Source organism: Aegilops tauschii, chromosome 1 (assembly GCF_002575655.3).
Source record: "Aegilops tauschii subsp. strangulata cultivar AL8/78 chromosome 1, Aet v6.0, whole genome shotgun sequence".
Taxonomy (NCBI): domain Eukaryota; kingdom Viridiplantae; phylum Streptophyta; class Magnoliopsida; order Poales; family Poaceae; genus Aegilops; species Aegilops tauschii.
This window is the reverse complement of record NC_053035.3, coordinates 107,885,971-107,904,647: the sequence shown is the minus strand read 5'-3', so window position 1 is coordinate 107,904,647 and position 18,677 is coordinate 107,885,971.

Sequence of the window (18,677 nt, the reverse complement as noted above, 5' to 3'; positions counted from 1 at the left end):
TGCTCTTGGTCTCGTTGCACCGATATGGAAACCTTTGCCTGATGTCTCGGGACTCCTCACCTGCGCTTGCCTCTTTAGCACCAAAGAGGAAACGAGGACACTGCGCACGCTGGCGCCCGCCTGGCGCCCGTCGTCATGGCTTGCGTCACAGGAACCTCGCAAGGTGCCCCTTGCCTTGATCTCTCCGCCCCTCGCGAGCCAGCCTGGTGAGGCTGCCCCCGAGGAGGTCTTGTGTCGTCCGCCTCGCGAGGCTTGGCCCCTCACAAGGGTCTTGAGTGTTTGCTGGTGAAGATGGGCCATACAGGGCCGCTAGTGGAGCCACGCCGTAGGCCGCAGGTAGGCAAGTCTGGGGACCCCCGTTCCCAGGACGCCGACAGTAGCCCCCGGGCCCAAGGTGCACTCAGACTTGGCTTCGAGGTGAAGCCAAAGGGCAAGTGCGGAGCGCCGCGGGCCCCAACAGCCTGCGGCCTTGGTTGACGCGTGGCGATTGGTTGGAAGTGGGCATCTCCGCTTCCCCACGCTGCCTCGGCAACTGCCCGACTCGACGAGTCCCTGTTGCATGCAGTGAAAAATCATCATTACCTGTGATCGTGGGGATCGCCGGTTGGCCTTCTCCTGCTATAAATGAGGAGGGGCGGAGCCCCCGTCGCTCATCTCTTCCTGCTCTGGCCGCTTCTTCTTCCTTGCTTCATCGCCAGTAGCGATTCCCATGGCACCTACGAAGAGGTTCTCAGCCTCACAGAAGGGGAAGGCCCGCCAGGAGGGGCCCGGTTCGCCGCCGCCCAAGAGAGGGCGCGGCCGCCCGCGCAAGCATGTCGCGACCCCCGCCGTGGCCCCTCGCGGCCGCGGCCGCGCCTCTTCGCGTGGTGGGAGTCGCCCAGGTCGTGGAAGCCCCATCGATGCAGGGAGGCGCGCCATGGTTGCGCAGCCTCCCCATCCATGCTTCCACTCGGCGGAGGTGCTGCCAGAGTTCGTCGTGTGGTCGGAGAATCCAGCCGGCACCTGGCTTCAGCTCCCACGCTTCTTCGCCAGCGAGCTACCGGCCACGGGTCCAGGCGGGCTCTGGCTGCAGGCTGACAGCTGCTGCAGCAAGGCTTCATGGGTCGCGGTGGAGGTCTCCGTCACGGGCAACGCAGCCCTGGCCTGTGGCCGGCAGATGTTTGCCCGCGTGCACGGCCAGGGTAGGCGGTGCACCCTCCACTACAAGTACGACGGCAACGTGACCCTCTACGTGAGGGCGTTCGGAGAAGATGGTCGCCGCGTCGGGTGCTACCCCGAGGACAACAATGGCGGCGAGGTGCTCGGCCTTGGCGACGGTCGTGACGAGGGTGATGATGGTCTTGCCCTCGGCGCTGGCCGCTGCTCATCCAGCTACGGCGACTCTTCTTCTGGCGACAGCTCCAGCAGCGGCGGCTACGACCAGCTGCCACGCCCACTTCGAGGGTGGCAGCAGGGCGTCTCGTCGCCGCGCTCCAGTGAAGCATGACGAGGGGTCCGGCTGAGCTCAGGAGAGCGCCATGGGTCCATCCTCGCGAACTGCTGCAGGGGCACACGCCACTTTTGTTTCGTTCTTCCTTTTCTTCCTACATTGAGAGAGAGACAAGTATGGGGCCCCGTAGGGGCATGCAATGAACCATAATTTCCAAGTTGCTATGCTATGTTTATTGTTCCTGTGTCGTGTTGCAGCATCAAAGTTTTATTTAGGCGCGTAGAAATAACTTAGCTTGACGCGCTCGAAGTAGTTTTCGCCTCGTGAGGCGTGCATTTCCCAGTACTTGGAGAGGCCTCCTTGGCTTGGGAGGCGTCTAGGAACTACAAAAATTCATTAGGAAACTCTTATTCTTCCGAGCCCCGGCCGCAGGCGTAGCCGGCCACGACCCAGCGCTTCGCATCGCGGTGCCCGAGGGGCATGGATTGAGAGAGGTGCGCCAGCTTGTGAGCTCGAACGAGGGTGCCTCGCGAAGAACAGGAAAAAATGCTCATGAAGGCACCTGTCCAGCCCCCTCGCGAGGCATGCGAGGGAGTGTATGGGTCAAAACAAGGAACCGAGGGCAAAACAGAGGCAAAAGGAGGCAGAACCAAGGCGGCAAGGAACACCAGAAAGCAAATTTTCATTAAAGAGGGGCAAGCCAACTATGGAAAGCAAATGAAAAGCCACGTCCGGCACCTAGTCTAGTCTTCTTGTCTTCTCACCAGCGCGGAGCTAAGTGCTGCCACTAGGACGTGGGAGGGAGCCCCCGAGGCCCGAGGGCGGCACTCCTGAGACTCCGGGGCGTGTACAGCCCCACTCATTATTACGTGAGAGTGTCACGAGCGGAGACCTTCACAGGCACTGGGCCTTGCTTCACAAGCGCCGGGCCTTTCTTCATGGGTAGAACTTCCGGAGGTGCTGGATGTTCCAGGCGTTCTGGATGGGGACCTCGTCCTGCGTCTCCAGGCGCGCGGCGCCAGGCCTGGAGACGTGGGCGGCCCTAAACGGGTCCTCCCACATGGGTGAAAGCTTATGCAGCCCTTCCCTGGAGAGCACCCGCCTTAGGATGAGGTCACCCACCTCGAGCGTCCTGGAGCGGATGATGCGGCAGTGATACCGCCGCAGCGCCTGCTGGTATCTTTCCGCTCGTAGCGTGGCTTCGCGGTGGCGTTCCTCCCCCATCACGAGGTCCATCCCCCGCATGGCGTCCTGCTGTGTCTCATCAAACGCCAGGATCCGCACGGAGCGATGCTTGACATCGTGAGGGAGAACCGCTTCTGCTCCGTAGACGAGGAAGAACGGGGTCTCGCCTGTTGGCTTGGTGGCGGTGGTGCGGATGGACCACAGCACAGACTGGAGCTCGTCGTGCCAGCCCCTGCCGCAGGCCTCGAGCTTCTTCTTGAAGGTCCTGGTCTTGAGGCCTCTCAGGACCTCCGCGTTGGCGCGTTCGGCCTGGCCATTGCTCCTGGGGTGTGCCACTGAAGCATAGCAGATCTGCATTCCAAGGTTAGCACAATATGTCTTGAAGAGATTGCTAGTGAACTGCGAGCCGTTGTCGGTGATGATGCGATTAGGGACCCTGAACCGGCTCACGAGACCCTTGATGAACTTGACCGTGGATCCGGCCGAGATGGTGCGGACAGCTTCTACTTCTGCCCACTTGGTGAACTTGTTGATGGCGACGTAGAGGTAGCGGTAGCCCCCAGGCGCTCGGGGGAACGGGCCTAAGATATCCAGCCCCCAGACTGCTAATGGCCACGAGAGCGGAATGATCTGGAGGCCCTGAGCCGGCTGATGGATTTGCTTGGCGTGGAATTGGCAGGCCTTGCAGGACTTCATCAGCTCGGTTGCGTCGTTGAGCGCCGTAGGCTAGTAGAACCCACTACGGAATGCCTTGTCGACCAGGGTTCGTGACGACGAGTGATGCCCGCAGTCTCCGCCGTGTATGTCGGCTAGCAACTCGTTCCCCTGTTCCTTGGAGATACAACGCAAGGAAACGTCATTTGGCTGCTTCCTGTATAACTCACCGTCCTGGATGCAATACGCCGTAGCCTGTCGGGTCACGTGCTCCACGTCCTCCTCCTTCTCCGGCAGCGTCCCTCGTGTCAGGTATTCCTTGAATTCCTTGGTCCAGCACCCCTCCTCAGGCTCGAGCGCCAGGAGTAGGTGCGCTCCTGAGGTTGGGCCGCAGGCCGGGGCTCCCGAGGTAGGTGGTTGGGGAAGCTCCTCCCGAGGCGGCACCGGCCTCAAAAGCGGAGGTGCTGCCGATGGCTTGAAGAGTCACTCCTCGAAGACGCCGGGCTCTTGGGGTAGTCTCTTGGATGCTCTCTTGGCGATGTCGTCGGCCTCCTTGTTGGTGCCACGGGGCACGTGCTGCAATTCTAGGCCCAAGAACTGCTTTTCCATTTTGCGTACCTCCGCGAGGTATGCCTCCATGTGCTCGTCCCTCGGCTCGTATACCTTGTTGGAGAAGTTGATGAGAAGCTGTGAGTCGCCCCTGATGGTGATGTGCTTCACCCCCAGGTCAACCGCAGCCTTAAGGCCAGCTATGAGGCCTTCGTACTCCATGATGTTGTTGGAGACCTTCTCGCCATGCTGGAAGCAGAGCTGCACGGTGTAGTAGAGCTTGTCCTGAGTAGGCGAGATGAGCACTGCTCCAGCCCCCGCACCCTGGCATGCGAACGTGCCATCAAAATACATAACCCAGCCGTCTGGCGCTTCACTTCCCGGCGAGAGGGATCGATCCTCGCCTGCTTCAAACCCCGGGGCATCCATCCATTCTGCTACGAAGTCGGCGAGCGCGACCCCCTTGATGACCCTGGTGGTACTGAACTCCAACTGGAATGCCTGCAGCTCGATGTTCCACTCGGCGATTCTTCCAGCGGCGTTGGGGCTCCTGAGTACCCTCTCCAGTGGGTAGGCCAAGACAACCTTGATTGGGTGACGTTGAAAGTAGAGCCATAGCTTACGCGAGGCCACCAAGAGTGCGAGAAAGAGCTTCTGAGGCATGGGGTACCGTGCCCTTGCATCCCACAAAACCGTGCTGACAAAATACACTGGGTGCTCGACGAGGACGGGTGCGTCGACGAGGCCTACGTCTGCCGGAGGTTGAGGCGCCTCCTGAGGCGATGGAACCCCCGAAGCTTGGTCGTTCATTGGGGCCTTGGCAGGCCCAAGGGCGCCGTCTTGCTGAGCCTGGTCATCCGTTGGCGTTGCTGCAGTCCTTGCGGTGCCCTCCGGGTCTTGTATCGCCCCGGCTGGGGGCGTGGCTCGGCGCGACGCATTCTTGGCCTGGCGCTCTTCCCAGACTGCCACCAGAGCCGTGCTGGCGGAGTAAGGAGTGGCGGCGAGGTAGAGCACCAGGGGCTCGAGAGGGCGGGGCGCCACCATCACCGGAGGGCTGGTCAGGTATCTTGTGAGGTCTTGAAACGTTTGGTCAGCCTCCGGGGTCCACTCAAATGGGCCCTTCTTCTTCATCAGCTTGAAGAACGGTAGGGCGCGCTCTCCCAGCTTGGAGATGAAGCGCCCCAATGAAGTCACGCAGCCGGCAAGCTTCTGCATCTCCTTGAGAGTTTGTGGTGGGCTCATGTCTTCAATCGCCTTGACCTTCTCCGGGTTGGCCTCGATCCCCCTGTGGGACACGAGAAAACCCAGCAGCTTGCCGTAAGGGACACCAAACACGCATTTCTCCGGGTTGAGCCGCAAGTCCACCTGGCGCAGGCTCGCGAAGGTCTCCTCCAGGTCCTGAATCAAAGTTCTCGCCTCCCGAGACTTCACCACAATGTCGTCGATGTAGCCTTCAGCATTCCTCCCGAGCTGCCGACCCAGGGCGATGTGCATCAGCCGTTGGAAGGTCGCGCCCGCGTTGCACAGCCCGAACGGCATGCAAGTGTAGCAGTACACCCCGCACGGGGTCAGGAAGGCCGTCTTCTCCACATCCTCTACCGCCATCTTGATCTGGTGATAGCCTGAAAACGCATCCAGGAAGCATAGCAGGCCGCACTCGGCGGTGGAGTCGACAATCTGGTCGATGCGCGAAAGCGGGAATGGGTCCTGGGGGTAGGCCTTGTTGAGGTTGGTGAAGTCGACACACATGCGCTCCTTCCCGCCTTTCTTTGGCACAACGACGGGGTTTGCTAGCCACTCGGGGTACCGAACCTCGCGAATGACTCCTGCTGCCTCCAGCTTGCGGGTTTCCTGGACGATGAAGGATTGCTTCTCTATGGACTGTCGCCGCGCCTTCTGCTTCACAGGGCGCACATTGGGGCACACCCTCAAGTGATGCTCGATCACCCCTCTTAGAACCCCTACCAGCTGCTTGGGCTCCCAGGCGAATACTTCCTTGTTAGCACGCAAGAACTTCACCAAGGCCTCCTCCTGATCCCGGTCGAGGTTGGCACCTATGGTGAAGGTGGCTCCAGAGGACCCATCTTCCTCAACCGGCACCTGCTTGGTTTCTGCCCGATCTTGAGTGAACAACTGCTTCTTCTTAGCTGGTGCGGCCTCCTTGACTCCTGAGACGACCCCGTCGGCCGGTCGCACTGCCGCGGTGGTCTTGAGGGCAAGCTTGAGTGCTACTAGAGCTCCCTTGGTATCTCCAACTACGGTGAGGACGCCCTTGCTCCCGGGCATCTTCATGAGGTTGTAGGCCGGATGGGTTGTTGCCATAAACTGAGCCAGAGTCGGGTGCCCAAGGATGGCATTGTACGGGAGGCCAATATGGGCGATGTCAAAGTCGATCAGCTCAGTGCGATAGTTGTCGCGGGTGCCGAAGGTCACGGGAAGACAGATCTGCCCCAGGGGGCTGGAGGAGCCGCCGCCGACCCCAGAGAAGGGCTTGCTGGGGCGGAGCCGCTCGAGCGGTACATGAAGGAGGCTAAAAGCTTCCACAGAGAGCACGTTGAGGCCAGCGCCACCGTCGATGAGGGTCTTGGTGACAGCTACGCTGCAGATGGTGGGCGTGCAAAGCATTGGGAGCACGCCCGAGCCGGCGGTGGTGACAGGGTGATCCCCCGCGTCGAAGGTCAGGTCGGCCTTGGACGCCGCCCAACCCGGGGGAGCCCCCTGCCGTGCGGAGGCGGTGCCAATCTGGCGAAAGAACGGCTTGGTGTGACGGTCCGAGGGTGGCGCTTGCGAGCCACCGAGGAGGGCCATGACAGCGAGGGGCGCCGGTGCCGCGAAGCGCGTAGCGAAGATGCTGCGCAGCTCCTCCCAAGATGCCACCATAGATCTTGGGAGGTTGAGCAGCCAGGCACGCGGTGCACCAGTAAGGGCCATGGGAAGCCAGTTGGCCATGACCTTGTCGTCGCCCCCAGCCTTCAAGACGGCCTCTTCATACGCCAGCAGGAAAGCCGACGGGTCCGCCGCGCCATCGTAGCACGGCGGCATCTCTGGCTTGAACTTGGGTGGCCACTGCACCCGCCGCAAGGTGGGGGCTAAGGCTCGGAGCCCCTCGGCCCTGCCGCAGGCATCTGTCATCGCAGCTGGAAGAGCAGCGCCGGCCATGGGGACGAAGCGCGGTGGTGGCGGAGCGTAGATCGACGGGAGGAAGGCTTCGGCGCACCCCTACCTGGCGCGCCAAATGTCGGATTTCGGGTTCCGGCAAACCCTTGAGGTTTGAACACTAGGGTGTGCACAAAGATCCCTCCCTCCCCCTAGCTCGCTCTCGCAACGATCGCCAGGCCTCGCGTGTCGAACTCACAGAACAAGAGACACAAGGTTTATACTAGTTCGGGCCACCGATGTGGTGTAATACCCTACTCCAGTGTGGTGTGGTGGATTGCCTCTTGGGCTGAGGATGAAAAGTTACAAGGGGAAGAACAACCTCCTGAGGAGAGGTGCTCTTGTGCTTGGTGAACTTGTGTGTGTGTCCAATCGATCCCCCTTCTATGGTGGTGTCTAGTCCTATTTATAGAGGCCCTGGTCCTCTCCCCAAATATTGAGCGGGAAGGGATCCAACAACGGCCAAATTCAAAGGGAGACAACTAGTACAAGTTATCCTGACTAAAGGTGGTCTTCGCCTGCGAAAGGCTCTGGTGGTGACGCCGTCTTGGGCTCCACGGTGACCTCCGTCCTGCCATCCTGCTGGTCTTGGTCTCATTGCACCGATATGGAAACCTTTGCCTAATGTCTCGGGACTCCTCACCTGCGCTTGCCTCTTTAGCACCAAAGAGGAAATGAGGACACTGCGCGCGCTGGCTCCCGCCTGGCGCCCGCCTGGCTCCAGTCGTCATGGCTTGCGTCACAGGAACCTCGCGAGGTGCCCCTTGCCTTGATCTCTCCGCCCTAGCGAGCCAGTCTGGTGAGGCCGCCCCCGAGGAGGTCTTGCGTCATCCGCCTCGCGAGGCTTGGCCCCTCGCGAGGGTCTTGAGTGTTTGCTGGTGAAGATGGGCCGTACAGGGCCGCTAGTGGAGCCACACCGTGGGCTGCAGGCAGGCAAGTCTGGGGACCCCCGTTCCCAGGACGCCGACAGCAAGAACACGGCCACAGCCGCCAGGCACGTGCTAACAACCTTCGTGAGGGCGACCGCAATCTGCAACCGGGTGACCAAGGCAGCCCAAACGGCCGCTGTTGCTTCTCAGGCGTCGGCGGCAACATCTGCCTCGGGGATAGCAAATGGCGAGAGCGGCACAGCAGTTGTCCGTTCCACAGCGGAGACCTTAGTCCTGATGGAGGCCGCCCATGACCATGTCGAGGCCGCCCACGCCCAGCTCGTGGTGGTCACCGTACAAATCGAAGGAAGCTTCTCCGACAACGTTCGGCAACCCACGACCGAAGAGTTGGCAATCACCGAGTGCGTTCGAGCAGCCGTCCGTTCCTGCGCGGCATACCTTGCCACGACGGAGCCCGCCAAATCCCAGATCACAGCCGCCCACACCCAGCTCGCGCCGGCCTATTCCAAAGATATGGAGGATGCAGATGACAAGATGCTTGCCGAGTATGGTGCGATGGATGCCATGGAGCCCCTTCCCGGGGAGATCATCGGGCGCGAGCTGGACATGGAGGAGGCGGCGGAGATCGACGAGCACCAGCCGTAGTAGTACTCTTTGTTTTGTTTAATTAAGAGCGCCGGTCTTTAATTTGTTAGAGTAATGTTTAGGTCAGCTAGCTCTGTTTAATTGCTGAACTTGCTCGATTAAGAAGTCTGGGTGTGCTGTATTCTCCTTTGTGTACCCAAATTATGCAATGATGTGGATGACCACTATAACCAAGCAAATTCGAACCAAAAGTTTTGATGGTCAAACTCATCACACATGGGTTAAGCTATCTGAATCGTTTGTGATGTTCACATATCGTACACAGTTCTGAATAAGGGACCGTGTCTGATGACACTTTGCGCGCCAGTTTTTTCACTGAAGCGATTCCAAATTTTCGACTTCCGCGGAAATATCTACCTCCCCGCCCCCTCCCCCTTACCGAAAGCCACATTTCCCCTGTTTCCGCCTTCCTTTCCAAGTTGAAACCTTCACTCCTTGCTTGCAGCGCCGCCCCCTCACCGGCGACCCTCCTTCACGCTGCTCGGCCTCATCTATCTAGGCAGGTGATCCACACCCGACCCCCATCCTCATCCTCCTTTCACATCCCACATGCTCCGACCGTCGGTGCGACACCTTCCACCCAAAATCACCGACCCCTCCACCAAATAAGCGCCGCCCTAAGCCATGGTGCACGCAGTTAGCCAGGAGCTGAAGGAGCATTTGGCAGCGGAGAAGCAAATCGCGGCCGCACGCGCGGATGAGGTCGCGATGGCTGCCATTCGTGCCGACCCCCAGATCTTGGAGGAGCACCTTGCCATTGCTAGCTATGCCGGTTAAGCATGCTCGATTTAGCCTTTACATGTGCTGCTTCTGCCTTTCCTTAACAAATTCTAGTGAATTGTGCTATCTAATTTTACCATGCAATCTGTTGCTCTAGTGTATATGTTCTGTATGTTGTGCAGTGTGGTGCTCACTTATTAACTGTTTGGTTAATTAGTTGTCGTCTTCAGTTAACTGTTTGGTTCAATTCTGCAAATGTGATGTTCAATTCTTCAGGGTGCAATTTTCCAAGTTGTCAAGCATGCTTGGTTTGGTTAACTATCTGATCTTCTAATATGTTATACATTGTGCAATGTGGTGCTCAGTTAACGTTTGGTTCATTTGTTGTGGTGTTTAGTTAACTGTTTGGTTCAATTCTGCAATGCGGCGTTCAATTGTTGTGGGTGCATTCTATTATTGTATACCATGTGAGAAATAAATCGAATTTGGCTATACTAAATACATGAGAAACAAATAGAATTGCTATATTTCCAAGTTGTTAAGCATGCTTGGTTTGGTTAACTGTCTGATCTTCTATTAGGAGTATGTTATATTGTACAATGTGGTGCTCAGTTAATGTTTGGTTCATTTGTTGTGGTGTTTAGTTAACTGCTTGGTTCAACTCTGCAATGCGACGTTCAATTGTTGTGGCTGCATTCTGTTATTGTATACTATGTGAGAAATAAATCAAATTTGGCTATACTAAATACATGAGAAACAAATACAATTGCTATATTTCCAAGTTGTTAAGCATGCTTGGTTTGGTTAACTGTCTGATCTTCTATTAGGAGTATGTTATATTGTGCAATGTGGTGCTCAGTTAAAGTTTGGTTCATTTGTTGTGGTGTTTAGTTAACTGCTTGGTTCAATTCTACAATGCGATGGCCAATTGTCGTGGGTAGAATTTTGTATTGTTGTGCATGTGAGGAATAAATCGAATTTGGCTGCACTTAATACATGAGAAACATATAAAAGTGCTATATTTCCTAGTTCTTAATCATGCTTGGGTTGGATAAATGGGTTTTCCATGTGGCTTGAATTAATCTAATGAGTCTGCAATGTGCTTATTTTTCATCAACATATTTTACTGATAGCATGCGAACCCTTACTTAACCTGATGACTAACTACCTTATATGTGTTGCAGGGAAACAATGGGAAGCACCGAGGTGTACAATCGAGGTTAGCACATGCATGGTCCGTTGTCTAATAGCACATTATTGTGCAATTGCAGGAACCTTTCTAATATTTAGGTTTTTAAAAATTTGGTCTTGCACATGTAGGTCTTGCTGCTAGAGGTTTTGACCCACTGTTCGACCCTTTTTGCATATGGGGAAATGAGTTGTCCATGAATATCAATCAAGTCAACAAACTCAGAAAGATTGTTAGGATAAAGAAATTACCGAAAAAAAACAACAAAATCTTTGTCTGCACAATGAAGAAGACATCAGTTCACTACAAGATGGTACTAACTATTATACCTTGCCTTTTTTCATTCCATTGCCCCATTTCCAATATACAAAAGATATTTATGAACATCCTTGCTTTCAGGCCTTTCCAAAGCAGTTCACTGATGATTACCTCTTAAACCACCTCTATGGTCAGGAGGCGAGGAAGGTTTTCATACAACACCCACGATTCAATATTGAAGTGTTCCTGAAGAGGACGAAGGATGGACGATCAATCATCCACAGGCACTGGCCTAAAGTTGCAAATACCTTCAACATGAATGAAGGCTCAATATTTGCCTTCCGCTTCAGCAGGTTTCCAGATGAGATGCATCTGTCTATGTACCGTCTATGATGCTAATTTCGAAAGGTTCTAGATGTTGCATGTGAAACTTGGTGCTGGTGCAGTTGTGTAATGGGGTAGCTGAGTGCTGAAGCTATATCATGTTATACTCAGATGTATTTCAATTATGAAATCCTGTTTCCTTAATATGGAAATGAAATATATTATGTGCTTAATATGAATGTCAATTAGATTAATAAATGGATTATTAATAATAGGGCAATTAGCCTGCTAATTGGGTTTTCCTATTGCAAACGGTTACTGAGAAAACACCGTGGGCGATCACCTCAGGCAACGCACACAGTTCCTAGGAATAAACCGTGTTGGATCAATGAAAAATCACACACGACATTCTCTTGAAAACTGTTTGTGTTAGGCCACCTCGCGCAAATGTTTTCCTTGGAGCGACTGTGTGGGATGTATATACGAAAGGAACGTTTAGCGGGGACTGACTGTGTGTGATGTACTTACGACCAGAAACGGTTTTGCCTGTATAATTGTATTTTTTTAGCACCACTATACGTATAACCGTATTTGCTCGCTCGCCGGTCGCACACGACCTCATTTTGCCGAGCGTGTGTGCGAGGAGGGCATATCCCTGATGGTTTCTGGGTCGTGTGGGAAGGACCCCCCTATCCCAGTCACTCACTAGGTGACGGTTCCGAACACCATCGCGGAAAGGGGTTAAAAACCGTTTGTATAGCACCTCGATGTACCAGTGCTCACCGCCGTGCGTGAGTAATCCCATCGTAGGCTTGCTGGACCGTGATGGGTTGGATGAGATTTACCATGTAATTGAGTTAGTTTCGTTAGGGTTTGATCCCTAGTATCCACTATGTTCTAAGATTGATGTTGCTATGACTTTGCTATGCTTAATGCTTGTCACTAGGGCCCGAGTGCCATGATTTCAGATCTCAACCTATTATGTTTTCATGAATATATTTGTGTTCTTGATCCTATCTTGCAAGTTATAGTCACCTACTATGTTTTATGATCCGGCAACCCCAGAGTGACAATAGTCGGGACACTTCCCGGTGATGACCGTAGTTTGAGGAGTTCATGTATTCACTAAGTGCTAATGCTTTGGTTCGGTACTCTATTAAAAGGAGGCCTTAATATCCCTTAGTTTCCAATAGGACCCGGCTGCCACGGGAGGGTAGGACAAAAGATGTCATGCAAGTTCTTTTCCATAAGCACGTATGACTATATACAGAATACATGCCTACATTATATTGATGAATTGGAGCTAGTTTTGTGTCACCCTATGTTATAACCGTTGCATGATGAATGCCATCCGACATAATTATCCATCATTGATCCATTGCCTACGAGCTCGTTTCATATTGATCTTTGCTCAGTTACTTTTCTGTTGCCACTGTTACGATTGCTACAAAACTGCTACTGTTACTTTTGCCACTGTTACCGCTACTTTCATACTACTTTGCTACTAAATATTTTGCTGCAGATATTAAGTCTTTCAGGTGTGGTTGAATTGACAACTCAGCTCCTAATACTTGAGAATATTCTTTGGCTCCCCTTGTGTCGAATCAATAAATTTGGGTTGAATACTCTACCCTCGAAAACTGTTGCGATCCCCTATACTTGTGGGTTATCACACGCATGAATCGTGATTTATTAGAATACTCTATGTGCTTCACTTATATCCTTTGAGCTATGTCAAAACTGCTTTACATGATTTAGGAGCTGATGTTAGTGTTATGTCTTTTTCTTTATACAAAAGACTTTATTTGAATAAACTCACACTTACTAAGATATCATTGCAAATGGCTGACAAATCAACTGCCATACCTATCGGTATTTGTGAGGATGTGCCCGTTGTTGTTGCAAATGTTACTATCTTAACAGAGTTTGTTATACTTGCGATGCCCGAGGACGACAACATGTCGATTATCCTTGGTAGACTTTTTTTAATACTGCAGGGGCTGTTATTGATCGCAATAAAAGCAAAGTCACTTTCCATATCAACGGTAATGAGCATACGGTGCACTTCCCGAAGAAACAATTTCAAGTGAATGGTACTAATGTTATTGAAAATCTCCAACAATCACTATTGAAAGTTTCCAACTCTCTATACCTACTGCGAGAAAGAAATATGAAACACTTATTGTTGGGGATGTGCATATTCCCGTTGAGGTAACTTAGTTTTTTTACAGAAGTTCTTCGGGTTCATGTTAATAGAAAGTGATTGTTAATAAGACTTGATCAACCTTATTAATGGATTATTTTCGAGAGGCATGTGGTCGATGAATTTAGTAAGCACAACCTTCTGTACCCACTTTTTTGTTTTCTGTTTTTCTTAGTTAAATAAAATAAAATGCCATGTTTAGCATGCTTCCTGAATTTTTTGTGCAATAAAAAAGTGGTCAAAATAAAAGTGCTCAGAATGACCTGAAATTTTTACACAAATTTTCTCGAATATTTAAGAATTTTTGGTACAAATAACATCATAGGGGGTGCCCCTGGTGCCCAAAAGGCACCAGGGTGTGCCAGCTACCCCAGGCGCGCCCTGGTGGGTAGTGGGCCCCACGTGCCCCCCTCACTTATCTCTTTAGCCCATGTCATCACCTACCACCAGAAAAAAATTCACTCCAGCTCTCTCTCTCTCTCTCCCGTGTTCATGCTCTCAAACCCGTGGATTTCGATCTCTTTGTTTGAAGCTCTGTTTCTGAAACTGTTTTGGGGGATTGCTACTTGGTATGTGACTCCTCCATTGCTTCAATTACTTTTTGTTCTAGTGGTTTAATTTTTGAGTATTTAGCTACTCTTGGTGTTGCTGTAGATGAGCTTGCATGTTGAATTCTTAGAGTTCTAAGTAGTTTGAATGCTTAATATAGCCTCCAGACATCCATATGAGTAGTTGATATCAATCTTGTGAAGTTTTGTTGACAAAAATTTTGTGCCCCAAAATTTTCAGAATTTTGTTCATAGAAAAAGATGAGTATTTTCCGGAAGTATTTCTCCAAAAAGAGTGCCAAGGGAGTTACTGGGAATCATCGGACATCGTCCTCAACACTCCGAGAATGGCGGAGGTGCGACCGTGTGAATGGCCACATAATGCCTTCATGGACGAGGCCGGGTTCCATCAAGAATTTGCCCAATTCATTGCAAATGCCGGGCTAACTAACTTCCTCGCAGATGAGTGTGACCAACACCACCTCCTCACGAACTCCTTTGTGCAATTTTTTTTTCTGAATAGGCATGAACCTCCTGCGGTGCAGTTTAATTTATATTCCGATACCCGTCAGATACCGCTCATAGAATTTTGTGATATATGTTTAATTTCCTCTGACGGGGAATTAAGAGAGCCTAGACCAGCAGAGTTTGAGGACTTCCTCCTCACTTTGACAGTGGGTGAGGAAAGAGGCGTGTCGAAAGCCACCACCACTAGTTTGCAATTTCCTTCCGTGCATTACTTTGCTTTATTCACCGCGAAGTGTTTGACTACTAGGGAGAAGGGCGGTATACTTAGTGCTCCTGACCTCACCATTTTATGTCGTGCACTTCACAATGATCACACCTTTAACCTAGGGGCTATTATTGCACGTCGTCTGCACCTTAACAGAACTAAGGGCAAAATCCATGGTGGTATTTATGCCACTCTCTTAGCGAGTCATTTTAATGTTCAGACACACCACCACGACTATTGGTTTCCCCGAGTTTATCTAGATCACCAGGCGATGGTGGATCACCAATTTATTGATGCTGCCAATTCTTTTAACAACATTCGTTACAACTTGGTTTTCAGTGAGAAAACCTATGATATTATCCCGTTGCCTGCACCTGCTTTGTTTGATTCTATTTCCGGGAACAGATAAGGGGTCATGCCAGCAGTCATTGTTGTCTACTGGAACGCCCAAGCAGTGGCAGATGATATGTCTCCAACGTATCTATAATTTTTTATTGTTCCATGCTATTATACTATCTATTTTGGATGTTTTATATGCATTAATATGCTATTTTACATGATTTTTGGGACTAACCTATCAACCTAGAGCCCAGTGCCAGTTCATGTTTTTTCCTTGTTTTAGAGTTTCGGGGAAAAGGAATATCAAACGGAGTCCAAACGGAATGAAACTTTCACGATGATTTTTCTTGGACCAGAAGACATCCAGAGGACTTGGAGTACACGTCAGGGAAGCCACGAAGCGACCACAAGGATGGAGGGGGCACCCAGGGGGGTAGGGCGCGCCCCCACCCTTGTGGGCCCCCTGTAGCTCCACCGACCTATTTCTTCCGCCTATATATTCTCAAATATTCCAAAACCAATGGGGAGAGCCACGAAAACACTTTTCCACCGCTGCAACCTTCTGTACCCGTGAGATCTCATCTAGGGGCCTTTTCCGGCATCCTGCCAGAGGGGGATTCGATCACGAAGGGCTTCTACATCAACACCATTGCCCTTCCGATGAAGCGTGAGTAGTTTACCACAGACCTACAGGTCCATAGCTAGTAGCTAGATGGCTTCTTCTCTCTCTTTGATTCTCAATACCATGTTCTCCTCAATGTTCTTGGAGATCTATTCGATGTAATACTTTTTTGCGGTGTGTTTGCCGAGATCCGATGAATTGTGGATTTATGATCAGCTTATCTATGAATATTATTTGAATCTTCTCTGGATTCTTATATGCATGATTTGATATCTTTGCAAGTCTCTTCGAACTATCGATTTGGTTTGGCCAACTAGATTGTTGTATTTGCCAATCTTGCTGTAGTACTGATCGACGATTATCATGGTGTGTTTGCAGTCATCAATCCAGTTAGAGGTCTTGAAGTCACATTTTTGGTTGATACACTAACAAACTACGTCTGACAGAACCGCATGGCTCCATGCGTAGTCAGCCAACCCTTTATAGTCATAGTGATCATCGATGACAGGGTTACCAACCTGCAGCCTATATATCCATTTTGAATGTTATATTCCGCAGAGCTAAATTTCTTAAATCTAAATTCTAAACCTGAACCTAGTAGGCCGGGGGTAACAGCACCCCCCCCAAGTAGTACACATAGCTCCGCCTATATGTAGAACTCTCTGCCCTTGTACTGAGGAAACCTCTTGAACCAATTCATCTGGAAACTATAAGTATCCCCAGCTACAAAAAGGATGGCACAAACTTCCATTTGTGAACATGTAATTATCACATAGCAACACAAGGTCAGTGTATTTTTCGGGAAACAAAATGCAATGATCACTTTACCTACAAAATCGCCCTCAGTCTAGCAAGGTCAAATTATGTATTGGTGTAGGAGAAGCCAAGCCCAAGAGGAAACTCCAAGAATAGCAAGTTAGCCTCTAAAAATTACAAACTCAAAGCACATATCGCAAAGTTATTCATCAAACAAAGGTAAATAAGCACGAAAAGAACCAGGGTTTCAAGAAGAATTCATGCAAGCATGAATGCTCATCACCTTTGTCCCAAGTATATTTGTTGAAGTCCAGTTCTTCTCCTTTTTTGACAACTCCGAGAGGCCCTGGCTTAGCTGCAGCTCAATAGCCAATCGACGAGCAACCCGGCCCTACAAAAATAAAATTTATTTCACAGAAATATACTTTGCGCATACAAAATAAGCTGACAAAAAAAGTTCACATTGAACAAAAAGGAATTGGTATCAGTAAATCCAAGAACAGAGGTCCTAGAGCTACTACCTCGGTCTTGTTCTAGTTAATGCTTGGTCATTATTTTTATCTTTCTTTGAGGTACTTGGTCATTCTTTGTAGCAAGTGAAGATGCAACCCAAAGTATTCCATAGACCACGAGGGAAATGAGTAAATGGCTAACCAAGAACAGAATCTAGCAGCAGTAATAAACAATGAAAATTATGCATGGCGCAGTAAAAGAATCATATCACAACTGAACAATGCACAATATGCACGACATTTTTCAGTTAGCCAATAAAACGGGAGAAATAGTAGCAACGCAAAACAAAGTATAGCAGGAAAAAAAGATGCGAATGTGTGAATATTTTGTTTTAACTTGAGTAACAAAGATTAACCTCCAGTGAGCCAGAGGGGGAGGGGCTTTGTGCTTGGGCTGTTAAGTTGTGATCCAAATTCATATAAAGTATAAAGACTAACTTCTGATGGAGCGAACCCATATTGGCTCGGCCCATGCTAGGGACGTTGAGGGGTTGAGGGGGAGCGATCAGTTGTAAATTCCTAGCATTTGCCACCTATGCCGATATAGTGAAGTCTCGCTGGCTGGCGCCCGTGGTTTTCCCCCCTTTGTGTTGGAGGGGGTTTCCACGTTAAATTTTGTGTCCTCTATGTTTGATTCGATCTTCTTTGTGTTTATTTCCTGTTATATCTCTAACATGGGCGTCGCCTGAGCCTTGAAGAACCAGTAGAAGAGCACTCTGCCATGTTGCTCATTGTGGAGACGTAACCCGAGGACTGGGAATTGCCCGATTCCCCAACAGCTGCTAGGGGAGGTGTGCCACCCTATCAGCCTCCAGCTCGTTGTTGCTGCTACCGATGATGGACCTAGCGACCTATGAGAAAGCAGTGGCGAAGAGGAAGAAGAGAGTATAAACCTAATAAAAGGAAAAATAAAAAGAAAGTGAACGAACAAGAAGATCAGAGTAGGGACTATGTGTGACATATCCACGCATTCAAGAGAATTGAGAGGGAGCCGAGTTTTTGTTGTTGGGATTTAGAGCATCTCTCGCTCTTTTTCTAGAACATAAATTTCCGTACTATCATCTAAACATAAATTCTTGAAGTTTGAGAGTTTAAATTTTCTTTCATAAAACCCTAGCATCTTGGGTCGCTCTGAGGCTACTCTAGAGGCCACCCAACCGCCACAAGTAAAACACCCTTACTATTGCCCTTACCGTCGCCACTCTTGAAGGCGGCAGTAGGGCACCCCTCGCCTCCATTCTCTCCCCTCACCACACCTTCCACTCCACCCTCACTCCTTCCCTTATAGCGAGAGGTAGGGATGCCGCGCGTCAAGCCGAGCACTAGATTGGACAGCCCAGGCACGTGGGAGGCCATAGCCTCGTTTTTTATTTTCTTTCATGTTTTGTTTTTGTTTTTATTTCTGTTTTTCCTTTCGTTGATGCTTCCAAATATTCTAAATTAATATATTGCAAAAAAACACACTTAAAAACATTTAAAAAATGGTAACCAAGCATTGAAAATAGTAAAATATGTACATACAAAATGTTAAACTTGTATTTAAAAATGTTAATCCAAGCATTTGAAAAACGGTTAATCAAGTATGTCAAAAAAATTAATCAAGCATTTGAAAGATGTTAAATGTGTACACACAAAAATGTTGACCATGTATTAAAATAATGGTAAACTTGTATTTAAAAAATGTTAATCCAAGCATTTGAAAAAAAATGTCAATCAAGTAGTTCAAAATCATTAATCAAGCATTTGAAAATGGTTAAATGTGTACAGAAAAATGTTGACCATGTATTCAAAAACCGTTAAATTTGTATTTGAAAATGTTAATCAAGCATTTGGAATATGTTAAATGTGTATACAAAAATTGTTGACCATGTATTTGGAAATGTTAATCAAGCATTTGAAAGATGTTAAATGTGTATAGAAAAAATGTTGAGCGTGTATTAAAAAATTTTAAACTTGTATTTAAAA